A 13,387-nucleotide genomic window follows, 5' to 3' on the forward strand; every position below is an offset into this window, starting at 1 on the left:
GGGAAGAGGGGGAGAAGGGGAAGGAGAAGAGAAGGAGAAGAAGAGGAGAAGAGGAGGAGGAGAAGAAGAAGGAGAAGGAGGGACTCACAAGAAAAGAGAACTTTTAATAAGGTTACACAGTTCAACAAATGTACCGACACAGCTGGGCACCAGCTGTAAATAAAGCTCAACAGTATGCTTATTTTATTTATTTATTTATTTTTTATCCCACTTTAATTATTTTTATGTAACCCAAGGCAGTAAGCAAACCTAAACTCCTTCATTCTCCTATTTTCCTCACAACAACAACCTTGTGAGGTTTGTTGGGCTGTGAGAGAGTGATTGGCCTGAAGTCACCCAGTCAAGTTTCATTCCCTATGGTGGAATTAGAACTCACCGTCTCCTAGTGACTGACCCCAAGACGCGCAGTCAGCTTTTGCCTCTATGGCGGGACTAGAACTCCCAGTCTCCTGGGGATTGGCCCACAGTCACCCAGTTGGCTTTCACGCCTAAGGCAGGAGTTACCTGGTTGCTAGACTCACACCTGAAATCCTATCTCGGCTACCTCCTCTCAATTTTTGGTGCACGGGTGACCAATCCGCTCCAAATACCTGGCCAAATATGGAGCCCACCTGGTGCCCAGGGAAAGTGGAAAGATTCTTTTCCAAGTCCTGCTGTTCTCTCCCAGCCCTGCCTCCATATTTTCACACGATTGCAGCGTTCACACATCCCAGCAAAGTTGTTAAAAACACTGAATATTACAACTGCTGTTTTACCCACTGCTTCTTTCGGTTGGAACAGCACCGCTGTCACTCAGTTAGTTATGTTCTAAAGTTTTTTCTTTTTTTTCTCTCCCCCCAAAAGAGGATGGAGGGGGAAGAGAGAGAGAGAGAGAGAGGGAGAGAAAAAGATCTACAAATGGTACACATGGGGGGAGCAGTTGTGTCAATCATCTTTCTCTCTTATGCAATGCAGGAACCATCTGTTTTACATCAGATCGCGCCATTTCTGCACTTACATAATAACATTGTGGCTGAATTGTTTAGCTGGTTCTGTGGCGAGAAGTCAATAAAGAACCGGAGAGGCTGGGTGTGGATTATATCTCTGCAAGAAAGATTAGGGAGGAGAAGAAATGTTCAGTTGCAGCGAGGTTAGCAGCAAATAAATTTTAATAATAATAATAATAATAATAATAATAATAATAATAATAATAATAATAATAATAATAATAATAATGATTATTTTAATCCTTCCAAAGGATAAAAGTGGCTGCAAAAGAGCAACTTTTCAATGCTCCCCTATGGCCAAAACAGCTAATCTGATGCAGTAATGGGGTATACCGATAGAAGAGCTCAGGGGTTGAACTGTGGGGTCCTTGGTGCTCTCTGAGCTGGGTGGTTTTCTTGCAGACGTTTCATGACCCAACCAGGTAATATCATCAGTGCTAGAAGGGAGAGGGTTCCTTCCTCCCTCCCTCCCTCCCTTTCTTCCCTTCTCCTCCTTCCCTCCCTCCCTCTCAATTCTCTCCTTCCTTCCTTCCTTCCTTCCTCCCTCCCTCCCTCCTCCTCCTTTCCCTCCCTCCCTCTCAATTCTCTCCTTCCTTCCTTTCTCCCTTCCTCCCTCCCTCCCTCCCTCCTCCTCCTTCCCTCCCCTCCCTCTCAATTCTCTCCTTCCTTCCTCCCTTCCTCCCCTCCCTCCTCTCCACCTTCCCTCCCTCCCTCTCAATTCTCTCCTTCCTTCCTTTCTCCCTCCTTCCCTCCTTCCCTCCCTCCCTCAATTCTCCTCCCTCCCTCTCAATTCTCTCCTTCCTTCCTTCCTTCTCCCTTCCTCCCTCCCTCCCTCATCTCTCCTCCTTCCCTCCCTCCCTCCATTCCCTCTCCTTCCTTTCTTCCTTCCTCCCTCCTTCCCTCCCTCCCTCCTCATCTCTTCCACCAAATCCCTCTCAATTCTCTCCTTCCTTCCTTTCTCCCATTCCTCTCTCCCTCCCTCTCTTCTTCTCTCTCCTTCCCTCCTTCTTTCTTTCCTCTCATTCTTTCTCCTTCCTTCCTTCCTCCTTTCTCCCTCCCTCCTTTCTTCTCCTCCTTCCTTTCTCCTTCTCCTTTCTTTCTTCTTTCTCTCCTTCCTTCCTTCCTTCCTTCCTTCCTTCCTTCCTTCCTTCCTTCCTTCCTTCCTTCCTTCCTTCCTTCCTTCCTTCCTTCCTTCCTTCTTCCTTCCTTCCTTCTTCCAGATACCATTCCCTTACAGGTCACAAGAGACAAAAATAGTAGGAGAAAAATAATGTCATAAGAAAGAAAACCCCCCAAAACACCAGGATTCTGTTTACACCTATTTTGACCCTCTCGTTTTATTAAATGGCCTCAGCTTTTCTTTCCTGAGATGGAACTCACGATAGTTTATGCCTTTTAATAAAATTTGATCATCAGAGAGGAGACAAAAATTGTCCCAGAGGAATGATGAATTCATTTAGCATAGCCCAGATTCTCAAAATAAAACGGCTTTTCGGTCAAACGTTTGTAAAATGCTCAAATTCTGTGTGAAACTTAGGCAAGAAGGGCCTGAGTTTCAGAGAACCACATTCTTGTTTAACGCTCTTTCTGATATTGAATTCATTTAACCATTTATATCTACTGCTGGATCTCAGAAACAGATTAATGTGAGATTTCACCACTTCCTGCCAAATAGTAACGTATTCTTGTATTAAAACTTTAATATTAAATGATTTTGCATTTGCAACTTGTTCGAATCCAGGGTTATTATTAATTATTATTATTTTAAAATCATACTGTAGGAAACTCAAATCAAACCCTGGCTTTTAACCAACACTGACACCAAGCAAATTGCAGCCTTTGGCATGAAAGTAAATGATGCTTGGCATTTAAAGGAAATAACCTATTTGAGCGTGCTCTTTTCTTCCAGCCTGGCTAATTTTGCTGTTTTCAGATAGTGAAATTGCAATTGCACATAATTTCGGTCTTCACCCATGTTGCCTTCTTGCATAGCAGGTTATTGTCCCTGACTTGAATGTTAATGGATTCTTAATAAGGTCAAAAGAATATAATTTATGGTTTTTTTGCCCAATGTCATAACCAGAAATAATTTTCTGTACTATAATTGGCCCAGTGAAAAGCAAGCTTGATTATCAAACACCTTTGTCAAAATGATTGCTCGTTAAGAAAGACGGATGTTGACTTGACTATTTATATAAATCCGCTGATCAAACAATATCGGGCCAATTATAGAACTGGAGAATTTTCTGCTGATGGTTTGCTTTTTCTATTCCCAATACATTTCTTTCAGTTTTTAGGTGGGCGTAAAAGAGCAATTGGCTAACACTCCTATAGTTTCCAAATGGAAACTGAGATTTAAAAAATAGATTAGACCATTTTCAATTTTGCCTAAAGCAGGGGTGTCCAGTCTTGGCTGGCAAATTTTGGGAGTTGAAGTCCACAATTCTTAAAATTCTCAAGGTTGGATACCCCCGGTCTAAAGTTTCTTCTCCATAACATGTCATGATTGATATGATCTCAATGGCGATGGAAAAAAGGAATATATCAAGCCATTTTTTTCATAAATTGTTTTAGATTTCTGGGAAATTCTGGGAGTTGAAGTCCACAATTCTTAAACTTCTCAAGGTTAGACACCCCTGATTTCTTAGAGATAAGACATATAAATAAATAATAAATGAATTAAAGCTCTTTCAGTGATCTCCATTTTTTTTTAAAAAAATGGAAAGAGCAAAAAGTTTGAGAAACGAGCCCATGTAACATTACAGGGTAGAAGAGACAAACAAATGCTATCCAGTCGATAGTGATAACATTTATATAAATATAATGCCACAAACACAAAATAATAAAAGTCAGGAAAGTATAGGTAAAATATAACTGCCTTGTTTCCCTAAAAATAAGACCCATCTGGAAAATAAGCCAGGATGCTCGTGTGAGCCCTACTTCCCAAAATAAACCTCAGTTAAGATTGTGAGCCAGACAGACGCATTTAGTGTGCTATATTTCCCCCCAAATAAGACCTAACTGGAAAATAAGCTCTAATGCGTCTTTTGGAGCAAAAATGAATATAAGGTCTGGTCTTATTTTGGGGGTGGGGAACACAGTAAAATCTATAAAACTAAACTGAATGACCAAGTCTATAGTCCAACAAAATCCTATTGACTTATCCAAATGATCAGAGTCTACGATCTTTTCAAACTGAAGTACAAATCTATAAAACTCAGAAGACTATAACAACAAGGAGTCCATTACTGCAGCAGGTTAGGACTCACGTGTTTAACACAATAAAAGACAGTGTGGGGTTTGTACAAGCGATATCTAATAAACATAAAAGCAAGTCACGGGTTTTATATTTGCGATTAAGTGAATTTCAAAATTTATAGGCAACACAGCCATATTGGCCACTTTTGGAGTTCACTCTACCATTTCCATCGGATATAAGGAACTATAGCAGAGGTGGTGTTCAGCCGGTTGGGACCGGTTCTGGGGAACTGGTAGAGGAAATTTTGAGTAGTTTTGAGAGAACCGGCAGATACCACCTCTGTCTGGCCCCGCCCCATCTATTCTCCGCCTCCCAAGTCCCAGTTGATTGGCCGGGTCTTCTTTGGTGGCCCTGCAGAGGAGAACGGAGCTGGAAAGCAGGTTAGTTGGGTGGGGAGGGAAGGGGGATTTTGCAGTATCCTTCCCCCAGGAGTGGGAAGGGAATATGGCGATTTTGCAGTATCCTTCCCTTGCCACGCCCACAAAGCCACGCCCACAAAGCCACACCCACAGACCCGGTAGTAAAAAAAAAAATTGAATCCCACCACTGAGTTACCTGTATTATACCCTGCTGGGTTGTTCACCTTTCTTGCGGTGGCACTCAATGCCAATGCGGTCATTTGGCATTATGAGCGATCCTTGACGTACGGCCACAATGGAGCCCAATTCTCTCTAGCACTGATGATGTTATCTAGATGGGTCATAAAACCTCCACAAGAAAACAGCCCAGCTGAGAGAGCACCAAAGATCTTTCCCTTCTGCTATCCTATTTATCTCTATCTTTAGACTATTTTAGGTTCATAATGGGCTTGTGAGAATGATACACTACTCCAAGTGGCACTAGCCGGAGTGGTAGATTTGGGATTTGAAGTCCCTACATTGTAAAGTTGCTAAAGTGGATTAACTCTGCCTAACATTTTTTCTGCTTGAGTTCTTTAAATCCTACCTCACACCTTTTTTTTCTTTTAACACATGACTGCAAAATTGCAGGTAGAGTTAATTGCATAGAGAGTTTCCAGCATAAAACGAACATCTCCCAGGGAAAAGTGACATGAGAAACATCCTGAAATAACCAAATTTCCCCCCGCTACCTCTGACATGAAAAATAATTCCTTTTCTTAAGAATGAAAGAGCAAGCAAGATGACAAATTAAAAAGATAAATTATTTCCAGCAAAACTCAGATATAATTTTACTATTCATCTATCAAACCTCCATCTCTCTAGGAGGGATATTTGAGGGAAACTTAAGCAAATATCTGTCAGGTTTCCAAGTGATGAAATCCATTTAAAAAGAAAAGAGCAAAGTCTATCTTCCAAAACAATTTCTTTTATTTAGGAAAGCATCAAATTGGCAAAGTCTGTTGTCATTCCGGATCTGACACAACCCAGAATTATACCACATAATATTGGAAGTTAGAAATAGTCCCCCCCAAATCACATTTTCTAATAGAAGTAAATCAACGTTGCCTGTTGTCATCAATCTGAGAGAAGCGAGACCATGAAGGCGTCGGGTACGCTGAGGGAGTATAAAGTTGTTGGGAGATGCCTTCCTACTCCCAAATGTCCAACACCACCTCTCTATCGTATGCGCATCTTTGCTCCTAACCATGTTGTTGCAAAGTCCCGTTTCTGGTATTTTGTCTCGCAACTGAAGAAGATGAAAAAATCTTCTGGGGAAATTGTATACTGTGGACAGGTTTTTGAGAAATCTCCTCTGAAGGTGAAAAATTTTGGTATTTGGCTGCGCTATGATTCTCGTAGTGGAACTCACAATATGTACAGGGAATACAGGGATTTAACAACTGCTGGAGCTGTTACACAGTGCTATCGTGATATGGGAGCACGTCATAGAGCTCGTGCTCATTCTATTCAGATCATGAAGGTTGAAGAGATTGCTGCTAGCAAATCTCCACCTCCAGATCTTAGCAGGGTCAGCTTTCGTTCCCACGGAAAGGAGAGCCACCTAGCCTAAACAATTCTTTCTATCTCCACTCCTCCTATCTTAGGAATGTGGCAAGCCTGAAACCCTCCCCCCCCCCCATAACCAGCAAAGAGAAAGAAATAAAAGGAATATATAATAAGGCTAAATTAAAATGGCTACCCATATGTCAATTTTGGGCTTGACAATATTGTAGCTTTGACTTTCAAGACGCAGATTCTCTGTAGGAACGATGTCAAGAAGGCTTCCATTTTATTACAAGAGATGGATAAATAATTCAATTTAGAATAACAACCAGAGTCTGCTTCCCGAAATTTTTTCCCAATTTTTTTTTTAATTTCAATCTACATATAACAATACATTAACAGTGTGGCATCAATATATCATACATCTCTCATTGCATATATTCATATTAATTCATACTTCTTCAGTATTTATTTTCAACCATATTCTCTCCAAATGCCTACCACCATATCAGTTAGTAATTCCATTATTCAATTTTCTCCCTGTTTTCATTTCATTGTTTTTTTAATAAAAAGTTTTCATTTGGCAAGCAGTATGATTTCAGGTTTCACATTTCAATGAAAACATGACCATAGTTACCTATTCATTTTATTTGTTTAATTTCACATTATTTCATCCTTATCATTATTAAATATTAAGCTTATCTTATCCAATTCCAATTCATGTTATCCTATTTTACAATATTATCTAAAATTTTCATCTCAATTCTATGTTCATTTGTTCAATTCCAAATCCTAATATATCCCCTTCCATTTTTCTTAGTATATTCTCATATCTTATTTTTCAATATTATCTAAAATTCTCATCTCCTTTCTATTGTCATTTCTCATATTATTTTTTTCTGTTACATTTGTCATTTTATTAATCCTTATCTGTAAATATAATTGTCCCCTCTAGTTAATAATTCAAGCTAACCACCTTCATTCTTCCTTAATGTCAATTTCCCTATCTAGTATAAAAACACAAATATATATATATTTCTCAGATTCCGCATTATATTTTCCTCTATGAATCATCTATACATTACAAAATTCAAAAAATATATATATCTATTTTCAATATATTCTTATACATCCCAACATGTATTACCTTGCGGAATCCCCTTCCTTATCCCTTTTTTTTCACCCATGATCTCTCACACTTTGAACAGTGTACCTTCTTTTCATCCTTATTTGTTTCCTGATCCTCTTTGTTTTCTGGTCCTTTCTCTTAATTCCCTTTCCCCGCATTCTTATTCCCCTCATTTTCTTATTACAGTTATTCAACTTTTCCCTCTTCCTCTTTTGATTTTTCTTTTGCACTTCCTTTTTTGGCTTTTCCCTTCTCTCTTTAGCCATTTTCCGAACCATTCTCCTTTTTATCATCCCATCAGACCACACATTTTTAATTCTAATTCCTTTCCTCCCCTGTTGTTCGTTTTGTCCTTCTAAATTGGCTTCTTCTTTATAAAACTCCTCCCCCTCTGGTTTATTATGTACTTATGTATGCTGAGTCACCATTTCTAATTTCTGTAGTACATAATTACACATTTCAAGTTTGATTTTTATCATGTCCCTTGTATCTTGCATAACTGATCTTATATCTTGTGAGTCCAGTCTTATATCAACAAGTAGCTCCTCCATTATATCTTCTCCTTTTTTCTTTTTCTTTCCTTTTCCTTAATATCTGAAATCCTCTTCTTTCGTAGATGTATTCAATCTCAGAGTCCAGTGTATTATTTCAGCCAATATCTTTTGAGTTTATTTTCAACAATTCATACTCTTGAGTCTTTATTCCAAATCCTCTAATTAGCCTCTCAGCTATTTCCCAAATTACTGGCAATAGTAAAGTTCCTTTTATTTTCTTTCAAGTTCCAAAATCCAAAGTCTCAAAAGGACTAGACACTCATTTTAAAACATATTAAATTTTTCCTGTACCATCAGGTGATGCTCTTGAGTCTTTTTCTTTTTAACTTTCTTTGCTGAATATAATATTTTTATTAAGTTCACTAATTTCAATCATTAACTATTCTTTTCAACACACTCAATTCCAGCATTTAGTTATGCCCTTTAAGTGCCCACAATTCAATATCTGTCCAGTTTAATTTTTAAACCTTTGTTGTGTTAATGTATTTTCCATTAAATTTCTCATCTAGATTAGTCCAGTAAAATAATCAAATCCAAATTTAAAAACCCATTTTCTTTCTCACTTTCTCTGGTCGCCGCTTCCATACACTTTCCTCCAAAATAGCCCTTTAATTTGATACCGGGGTAACCCAAAAGCGATGTCCTTTGCCTGGTTCACACTTTGCCCGCTACTTCTCTCTCCAGCACAAAACTTAGTTTCCCGGAATGTTCTTTGTCTTCGTGGTGGCCATTTTAAGACCACTGCTGCAGCTTGCCTTTGGGAGGGATTTTCCTGTCAGGGAGGGGAGTTGCAGTTCCCCTCGACCCTCCGGGCAATTTCCCCCTTCTTCACCACCCCACCAGGGTGACTCCGGTCCCGATCGGGACCCTCCAGCAAGGGAGCTTGGGCAAAACCACACACGATCGCGGATTCTACACCAACACCGACGAGAAACAAACCGGAAGTTTGCTTCCTGAAAATTTTTATAGGTTTTTATGTGGTTTCAGTCAAAATGAAACTCAAGACCTAAACAGACCTCAAGGACTCATAAAATACATTTCCTTGTTTCCAGATTCTTATAACAACAAAAAACAACAACCCTCTATTGTTCTTTAGGGATATATTGAGTAGCATCTAAGCCACCACAGATATATATATATTTTAATAGGAAAGAGAATGTGATTTATTTTTTTTAAATTAAATTCAATAGAAAATCTTTGAAAAGCAGGGCTTCCTTGGCCTCAAACCTGACATTTTACAACTGAGCTGGTGCACATGCATTATTTGTCCAGAAAAAAATAAATAAGTTAAATAAATAAAAATAAGTTTGCAAAAGAAACATTAACTTGGTTAACTAGTTGGAACAGTGTGGAACGTGACATTCATTGTTACTGATGTTACTGATGTTATGATGTTACTGATTATATAGAATAGGATGGAATGGAATAGAACAGAATAAAATAGAATAGAATAGAGAATATAATAGAGAATATAATAGAGAATAGAGATTAGAATAGAATAGAATAAGATAGGAATAGAATAGGAATTTAGAATAGGAATTTAGTATAGGAATTTAGAATAGAATAGAATAGAATAGAATAGAATAGAATAGAATAGAATAGAATAGAATAGAATGCAGAATGGGATGGAATAGAATAGAATAAAAAAAGAAAAGAATGTAGAATGGAATGGAATGGAATGAAATAGAACAGAACAGAACAGAATAGAACAGAATAGAATAGAATTAAAGAACAGAATAGAACAGAATGCAGAATGGAATAGAATAGAATGGAATAGAATAGAATGCAGAATAGAATAGAATTAAAGAATAGAATAGATTAGAATGCAGAATAGAATAGAATTAATGAATAGAATAGAATTAAAGAACAGATTAGAATAAATTAGAATGCAGAATAGAATAGAATAGAATAGAATAGAATAGAATAGAATAGAATAGAATAGAATAGAATAGAATAGAATGCAGAATGGGATGGAATAGAATAGAATAAAAAAAGAAAAGAATGTAGAATGGAATGGAACGGAACGGAATAGAACAGAATAGAATAGAATAGAATTAAAGAACAGAATAGAACAGAATGCAGAATGGAATAGAATAGAATGGAATAGAATAGAATGCAGAATAGAATAGAATTAAAGAATAGAATAGATTAGAATGCAGAATAGAATAGAATTAATGAATAGAATAGAATTAAAGAACAGATTAGAATAAATTAGAATGCAGAATAGAATAGAATAGAATAGCATAGCATAGAATAGAATAGAATAGAATAGAATAGAATAGGATAGGATAGGATAGGATAGGATAGGATAGGATAGGATAGGATAGGATAGAATAGGATAGCATACAATAGAATGGAATGGAACAGAACAGAACGGAACAGAATAGAACAGAATAGAAAAGGAGTTGCTTCTCTCCTGGATGAGTTTCCATCCATTGCTTCTTGTCCTGCCTTCTGGGGCTTTGGAGAGTAGCTTGACTGCCTCTTCTTAGGGGCAGCCCCTCAAAGATCGGAAGGCTGCTATCCTGTCACTCCGAGCTCTGTTCTTCTCTGTCTGTGGAGATTCTGGTACACAACCAGGTCAAATGAAGAAGGCGTTGGTTAATTTCTTGTGTCTCCATGTGTTCCACAAGGCCCCTTCCTCCGTACAGTTTCCACTTGAGTGTCTATGGCAGTGGTGGGATTCAAATTCTTTCACTACTGGTTCTGTGGGTGAGGCTTGGAGGGCGTGGCTTAGTGGGTGTGGCAGGGGAAGGATACTGTAGTACCTCCATTCCCACCCCACACCTGGGGGGAAGGATGTACTGCAAAATCCCCCTCCCCTCCCCTCCCCACTGACCTGCTTTCCAGCTCCCTTCTCCTGTGCAGGGCAACCAAAGGAGACCCAGCCGATCCGCTGGGACTCCATGGGAGGCGGAGAAGAGATGGGGGTGGCGATTGGCTGGTTCGCCAAACTACTCCAAATTTCCACTCCCAGTTCTCCGGAACTGCTCAGAACCGGCTAAAGACCCACCTCTGGTCTACGGAGATTCTGAATCATCCCGTTCATGGTTATCCCAAAAGTGCTTTTTCCAGAAGGCAACTGTGCTTTTTAGGGTCCCCCCCCCGCTTGAAAACATTTTGCTTCTCATCCAAGGAGCTTCTTCAGAGGGATGAGGAAGTCCAGCTGCCTTTGGGACAAAGCACCTTTTGGAAAAAGCCTTTGAAAGATTCACTTGGCGTTGATTGGAAGTCGCAAAACCTGCCTGAAGATCTGCTCTAATCCTTTCCCAATCCTGATGGATGTTTCAGCCCAGAAACTGGACAGCGAGACGAGACGAGAGGAGGGCAGCCCCCGTTAGAACCTGCGTTGACATTAACTTTGATGGATGAAACCCCCTTGGCCAGCTAATGTTCCTGCTGCCGAGCGTCATCCGTCTCCAGCCTCCTGGCTCCTTGGAAATGATTTCAAGTCGGGGAATGAATGAAAGCTGTCAAAGATCACCAAATCTCTTTGTAACGGTGGCATTCTTACATTCCTAAATATATATATATGTATATTTCCAGATTTTGTTCTATTGTACTTGATTCATTTATTGGATTCTTTTTGTTAGTTTTTATTGTTTTTTTATTTTTATTTTTGTTTTAAATATGGTTTTTACATTGTGTAAGCCATGGGTGAATAGACGACAATATAAATTAATTAATTAGATGACCTACAAGGTCCCTTCCAAGTCTGTTAATATTCTGTATCTAAATAAGGTATTAATCCCCCTACAATGTTAACACTAGGCAGAATTTCTCCTGAGGGACCCTTGAAGCTTTGGCATTATTTTGGAGGCTAAACTCTTATTTTTTTTAAAAAAAAATCTCGCTTCTGCACACGCATCTCCCTGTTTGGTGTTGTGTTTGTGTGTGTGTGTGTGTGTTTACAGAATCGTTGCCCATTTTGGGCATTTTACAAAGCACCATCAAAGCAGAACTGTGAAATCTCCACAGTACCCTTGGAGCAAAAATTAGGAGAAGAGAAAGGAAAGGTTTGTGCACCTGCCACCTGCGTAAACCAATTTAACAAGCCAATAACCTGACTTCAAACCAAAGCCTCTCTTAGATCATGTTTTGTTTCTGAAAACAGAAACCCGAGAATGGAAGTCGGAGGGGCGACCCACTGAGTTCTCAGTGGGCCATTTCATAATACAGGTGCCCTGACAGGAAACCAGATTAACAGAGATTAAAATCCAGGAAAAGCTCCCTTAGATCAACCAGAATAGAGCTGGAAGGGACATTGGAGGTCTTCTAGTCCAGCCCCCTATACCATTTCAGACAAGTGGCTGCCTGCCCAATCTCTTCTTAAAAACCTCCATTGATGAAGCACCTACAACTTCTGGTGGCAAACTGTTCCACTGGTTGATTGTCCTTACTGCTAGGAAGTTTCTGCTTAGTTCCAGGTTGCTTCTCCCCTTGATTAGTTTCCATCCATGGTTTCTTGTCCTGCCTTCTGGTTCTTTGGAAAATAAATGGTCTCCTTCCTCTTTATGGCAGCCCCTCAAATGCTGGTGTTGAAAGGCTGTCTAATGCCTTTCTTCTGAGGATTCGATTTTCCCACTGGGAGAGCTCCGGTGCAAGGATACAGACAACTGCTTGAAAGCTGGATCTTTTTATTTTTCAGGAAGGCGAGAGATAGCAAGAAGTCTGCGTTCCTGGGCTAGCTACCTTTGTATGGTTAAGTCCCTGATTTTTATACCTTTTTTTCTCATTTTGTGTGTGTGTGCTTGTGTTTGTATTTCTTAATGTTTTAAATCCTGTCAGGGGTTGTCTTCATTTCCGCCGGAGGGTAAACTCCGCGGGGTGCAGAAGGCAAACTTTGCGGGGTGGTTTGATTGGATTATCGGTTTCGTCCTAATCTTCTTCTTTTTTTTTTGCTTAATGGTTTCTTATATTTGTTTTGTGGCAATCTCCTGTCTGTCTCCTTTGCAATATATTTTGTGTCGTTTGTCTTGTTTGTTTTGCTGATTTGGCATGTCTTGTGTTTGTAAGGGTTTTCTTTTCTTGCTTCCCTAGTTTTCTTAATTATTTGGGCTTTTGTCTAAGGGGCTTCTTTAATACCTTTTATTTGATTCCTTTTCCTATGCAAGTTTGTTTTATGGCTGGCTTGATGTTCCCTTTGGGCTTTTCCTGCTTGGGTGACACCACTGTCCTCGTGAAGTTCCCTTTCCACACTGGAATCCTGCTATCATGTCCCCCCTAGTCTTTCTTTTCTCTAGACTGGCCATATCCAGTTCCTGCAGCTAATATTCTGTATCTAAATAAGGTATTAACCCCCCTACATTTTTAACACTATACAGAATTTCTCCTCCTCTTCATATGCTTTTTTTCCAAGAGGCAACTGGACTTTCTGGTTTTTCTTTGAAGACTTTTCTCTTCTCATCCAAGAAGCTTCTTCAGCTTCATGAGCTGAATGAATGAATTCTTTATTGGCCAAGTGTGGTTGGACGCACAACGGATTTGTCTTGGTGCATGTGATCTCAATGTACATGAAAAGAAAAGATACATTCGTCAAGATATAACACCTAATA

General features: G+C 39.3%; 1 pseudogene across 1 annotated transcript; it reads left to right on the forward strand.

The window, feature by feature from the left end:
• Window positions 1-5,729: 5,729 nt before the first annotated feature.
• Window positions 5,730-6,216, forward strand: LOC113428261 (large ribosomal subunit protein eL20 pseudogene; annotated as a pseudogene). Its single transcript, XR_015749136.1, has one exon. The product of XR_015749136.1 is annotated as a large ribosomal subunit protein eL20 pseudogene (transcript).
• The last annotated feature ends 7,171 nt before the right edge of the window (window positions 6,217-13,387 follow it).

The sequence above is a fragment of the Notechis scutatus genome, chromosome 4 (genome assembly GCF_049901735.1).
Source record: "Notechis scutatus isolate UNSWTSFEM ecotype Mainland chromosome 4, rNotScu1.2, whole genome shotgun sequence".
Taxonomy (NCBI): domain Eukaryota; kingdom Metazoa; phylum Chordata; class Lepidosauria; order Squamata; family Elapidae; genus Notechis; species Notechis scutatus.